This window comes from Alosa pseudoharengus, unplaced genomic scaffold (assembly GCF_046254945.1).
Source record: "Alosa pseudoharengus isolate Yale_2024_CS ecotype anadromous, Long Island Sound unplaced genomic scaffold, YU_APseudo_1.1 YU_APseudo_1.1_scf_13, whole genome shotgun sequence".
Classification (NCBI taxonomy): domain Eukaryota; kingdom Metazoa; phylum Chordata; class Actinopteri; order Clupeiformes; family Clupeidae; genus Alosa; species Alosa pseudoharengus.
The window spans coordinates 10,586,574-10,592,587 of NW_027468598.1; positions in this window are offsets into that span (position 1 = coordinate 10,586,574).

Consider the following 6,014-nt stretch of genomic DNA (forward strand, 5'->3'; position numbering starts at 1 on the left):
CTGAACCACAAGGCACATGATGGCTAATAGCCTGCGCTAAGACACTAAATATGTCTAAAACAGCAATTAACTCGACACTGACGATAAATACTACCACTGAACGGCAAGCGAACAATGGAGTGTATGGTCACCACTAAATCGAGGGTTATGATCCCGCGGTTTCAGTTCTCTGAGAAAAATAGTCACACACTGCCAGTGGATGGAGCAGAGTCACACACAACTTCGAAATGGGTCAGCGAGGTTTTCAATTGAGTCAGACGATTAGATGTCTGACACTCATATACTAGAACCAATCTTTATCCTTTCAGTCACTATTTCAGTGACAAAGTCTCCCATTGAAAATGTACATATCAATGGCTCTGGACTAGTCTGACTGATGTGTGTGAACCGATCCTTTCCCATCATAAACTGCTAGCCAAAACCACATTTAGATGAGCTGGGTGTATCTGTGTGAAACTCAAGGTATGGATGATTTCTTGTCATCACCATGGATGCTACAGACAACTTGTCTAGATATGGCATGGATTAAGTGGTTGTCAGACTTTTTATGCCATCCCAGTATCATGATTTACAACAGAGATAAGTTCAAAAGTGAATCAAATTGTGAATCCAATATATGGGGTGGCTCATCAGTTATTTTATAGGATAATGGCAGGGTTGCCATCAATTCCTTGCCATAGATGATGACTAATGTTCAATGATGTCGTAGTGGCTGCCAATATCACCTCTGATAAGATAGCACAGCAAATGCTTTTTGACCATACTTCATCTATGTTTAATGTAATACACTATACTCAGCATAACCAAACCAAGGTACGTGGGATCCAGCCATCAAGCAATTTGGCTGCCTGAGTTGAAGTATCATTTACTTTTGTGACCATTTTTGTTTTAAACGTTCTCCGAGATAAACAAAAGAAAAGAGAGATGGTGGCAAAAAGTTATGCTTTTTGCAAAGTTGTTATATAAGGGCAGGGCCAAACCACACATGGCTGAACTGACTCAACCCCTCAGCTTAGGGCTTTGAGCCTCTCTGCAGGCAAGAGCCACTCTGCTCTCTGGTGAATTATAATTGGGCTGCCTAAATATGTACAAAAGCTAGCCTGTGGGATGGACTGGGTGTGTTAGTTTTACGCTTGCAAAATTTGAAGCTAGCTCCTCTCATCGAAGAAATATTTGTGAAAAACAAATGTGTAGTGTACATGATGGTACATTTTTTTACATTGTGTCTTGAGGAGCAAGATGTATGAGTATGAGTATTGATTGCTAATTGCTAATTTATAGTGTTTCTGTAAGTACATTACTTTACTTTGACTGTAAAGGTACATATGATAAGAAATATAAAGGCTTCATCAGCTGTGGGACTAGAGAGATAAAACACTTAATTTGATTATTGGTGTAATAGCCATGATTTCATGCATGATTAGTGGGCCATCAAATGTCACTTATTTGTCTCCATAACCTCCATAGATACCAGCTGGATAAATGTAATTACTAACTCAAACAACAGCTGGCATTTTGTGCAACCATGCCTATCACACATGATTATGATTTTAAAGTCAGTTTATTGAAATAATTTGTTATGAGTTTCTGTTATTCTTCCAGGGAAAATATTGAATTCCTGTTTAATAACAAACAAAAAGCAAGCATTTCATTATGCTTCAAAGAAAAACACCAATTTACCAGTTCAAATGTAAGGTCGCTCCAAACATGCCTATAGAAGTTGGCACCGTGTACTCCTAAAAGGCAATGTCATTATCAGACATCAGCTGTGTGCGTCAGGCAGAGGGTGATGGGAAATGAGCAGGAAAGCAGCCTTCATTTGGAGCACTGTTGTTGTTGCTGTTGGTGGTAGTGTTGCTCAATAACAGATGCCTCCCTCAACTGATGGCTATTGTTGCACGAATGTGTTTATTCAGGTTCCTGGGTTGCACAAAGAGAGAGAGAGTGGGAGAGACGTGAGATATGGTGAGTAGTGTTCTTTCTCTCTCTCTCTCTCTCTCTCTCTGTCTCTCTTGAGCAGATCTGTCTCTCTCTCTCTCCTCTCTCTCTTTCTTGCGTGTAGTCACTCCCCTGCTTACATCAGAGCCATGGCTGCTGTTCGTCCGACGCCACTCAGGGTGTCACCTCTCCCCTCTTCTCCTCTTCTCCCATGCATGGGAACACAGACCACAGAGTTGCATGCAGGACTGCTGGCAGTCGCTACCCATAATGCACCAGTCCAGAGGCACAAGGGGTGTGTGTGTACGTGGGTGGAGGTGCTGCTGCAGTGTGCTTTAGCATTACAAGCTGCAGCTATGGTGTGAATTGCCGTTTCGTTCGTGCTTCGGTACACCTACTCTAACTGTAGGACGCACACACGACAGAGCGTCTGTGACACAGGGGGCAAGAGGCTTTCTGAGGACGTCAGGAGGGAATGCTGGGATATGAATCAGATAGACTCAGGGCTGGATGTGAGAAAAGCCAGCAGCACAAGTTCAGAGAACACACAGCCCTCTGCCATGCAGCCTTCAAATGAGCATAGTCTCTGAGGCATGTTTTTACTGAGAAGGGAAAAGAAAGAAGCAAGGGAGAGAGAGGGAGAAAGACAGAAGGAGAGTGAGAGAGAGAAAGAGAGAGAGAGAGAGAGACCATGACACCCATCCTTCTCTCTTTGTTGTTTATCAGCCAAGAGCACCCCTTGTCCACCGACCAATTATACAGGCAAAATGTTTTTTCAGGGAAAGAAAAACCCTCTCTCCTTGGTGTAAATCACCAGTGAATGATTTAGCTGAGGCGATGACCTAAGGTCAAGCACCACCAGTTTATCTATCGCTGGTCAGTTTGTACCACTTTCAGGAAAGTTATCCCTTAAAATTGGGCAAGAGCATAGAAACACAGCATGCTCTGAACTTGACTTTGAGATTGCATTGTTACATTTAATTAAATAATTTTTATTTTTAAAAATGAAAAAAAAAAAAAAAATCCCTTCAAAAGTTTTTTTTAGTTCAATCTGTTCTATTCAGTGTTAGGAAGAAAAACAAGTTGATCAAGATCTTATAATCCTATACAATACAGGTTGCTTACATTGGTTTTTACCTTCTACACAGGTTGTACAACATTTTCTGTTTTTTAAGCAGGTAATAGTAGCACTATAATTCCACCAAAATTAACTAATCATTATTAGTTCACAATCATTATTATTTGGTGAAACAATGTACATTGAGACCATAATAATAGGTCATGTTAATTAGTGTATAGGCCTATAAATAGTGCAATACCTTGTACATGAGAAATTTTTTTATCAGATTGGTTTGCTCTCATTTTTTATCTACATGCTTCATAAACAAACGTCTGGTAAATACGGAATGAGCTGTGCGGTGAAGTTCATCTTAATACATTGATTGTTTCTTCACCATGTGTCGCATTTATCCTGAAGACCGTTATGCTGCAGTGTAAATAAGCTACTGCATATTAAATACTCTAAAACGTCAAGTATCACATCTTTGACAACTTCTAAAGTTTCCGTCCGTTTGAGTGAAATGGTCAGTAAGATCATATATATCCCCAGCGCTATCATATCACACTAGAATCTGCCTGAACTGTCCGAACATCTACAATATTTTCAAATTCATTGGTGAGGCCAAGGAATAGCCTAATATGCAAAAGCCGAATTAATTCACCAATCATATATTTATTTTCTGTTTAAATTTCCACTGACCTTTCACATTTGATGTCAAAATATATACAGATGGATACTACAGCTAATTAACGAACGAAATGTGTGCGTAAATGCCAAAAAGGTAAATACGTTGTCGTGTTATTATATGTTTAATGAAAGCTCAGCGTGTCCTAGCTCTATTGGGCAACACCCATGCCTGCTAGAGTCACAGCAAGTGAACCCTGCTCCTGTTCCTAATTTCAGTACCACGTGATGGTGGGAGTGAGTGAAGTTTAAATTCCCTTTCAGAAACCCAGCTCAATTCAGCCCCTATAAAAAAATCATCCCTTTTATAGCAGCATCTTCTATACCACTGTAAGGTATAACGTATCTGCTTGTGAATCCCTAAGAGAGGTGCCTGTATTTTAGGAAGTGCAGAGGCCGAGAGAGCGGGTATCACCACGTCAATAAAGCTGAGGTAAGGCCGACTATTTTAATCATGTGTGATTACCCAAGCATGCAAAGGATAGAGGATAGAGGCTCCGCTCAACGATATAAATACGATTAACACATCGAGTTGTTTAAGTTTATATGTGTGGGCGAGACGTGTATAGAGAGAGTCGATTCGTTATTTTCATACATTCATGGCCTTGTGCGTAAACTGGTGAGGATAGCCTACCTTGGGGTAAATCCTTTCACGTCATTGGCAACCAAGCCGAGGAGAGCAAGAATGCCTATGAAATGGTAGACTTATTACTTGCAACAAAATGAGTATAAAAGCTGTAGGCTATGAAATGTGTACAGCTTTCAGTGAATGTACAGTTAACTTCAGTGAAACTGCTACCAATTTTCATCTCTCACTTATTGGTTTGTCCAGATAGTCTATAGCGTGAGTTTGACGATACCACCGACAGCATATTTTACTGTTTGGTAATAGTAGTACTACTAACTCCCTTAAGTCTATTTCGACTGATTAATTTCAGATAAATAACCTGTTGTTAGATAGACAGTTTTATAGGCCTCGCTTAGTCACGAGACCTGCCGCTTTATTTTTTGGCGCCAATGATTATTTTTGGTAATGGACAGCAACATTCCGAGCATTCAATAAGTAATTCAAATAGATAATAATAATAATAATAATAATAATAATAATAATGTCTACTAAATTCGTTTAGTGTTTCAAAGGATATCCTACATCAAATGCCAAACTACATGAGAAGTAGCCTAGTCTAGTCTTCTATGTAGTTACATAAAAACACAAAACACTCTTAACTCATAACTAATACATACAACATAGAGATTCAAAAGTATAAATAAAGTGTGTTTGTTATGTCAACTTCTCGTGGGACAAGTTTATATTGATTCTGATATTCTTAAATCTGCCGACATATGCTGAAAGTGTCAACAGTTCGAACCCAAAACCTGTCTGTCACCCTTAAAATCGGTAATATCACAAACACGCTGTCGTGATGCACTGGGTAGGCCACTACTGTCAGGCCAGTTAATGCTCCGAGGCCTGTTGTAATGGATGGCCTTCCATCACACCCCGGAGTATCCCGATTAGGTGCCAGAAAACATGTAACAAATATGATTGAGAAATGGCTGCAAAAACACCTTGGATGACAAACGGTTACTAAAAAGACGTTTAGGCTGTTACCGTTCATTTGGTCATGTCACCAGCAGATATAAGTCAAAGCCCCACCGGCCCTCCAAATTCTTCAGGTGATTTATAGGTCTTTCAGCCTCACGCTTCGACCCATTTACTGCAAAACCACAACCATATTTCAGGGAAAATTTAGAGGAGTTTAAACACAATTCCGCTTGACCCCTCAAAAACAACCACATGCTATACACACAAGGAAGACTCATATGGCCATGCAACTGACGGAAATAAGAAATGGGGGAATTGTCACATTATTCCATAGGACTCAACGCAGATGGTGAAGACGACACCATTTTCATAAGAGGTAAATACAATGATGAAACATGAGTTGAGAAATCAAAACGTAAAAATGGAAATATATCAAATATTGTATAATTGTTCACATCTTAGAGAGAACTGGAACAATTCCATATCTAATCTACTCAGAAACACAAAATAGCCTACATTAATTTACTGACAAGCACTTTCTGATACACTGCGGGTTCGAGATGTAGCTTCTGCCACGAGGTATTTGGCCGAGGGAGCACATGGGATCGAATGTGTGTCATACGTTGCGCTACTATTAATATTAGCTCCCCATACGAGATGAGAATCTCTTGTTGGTATTGGGGCTGGTAGAAGGTCGTCTGTGCATCGAACTGTGTAGGTGTTTTGCTCGAGAGCAACGTCAGCAAGAAGATGAGAAAGGAAAGGAAGGAGGGCGCTTGGTGGAAT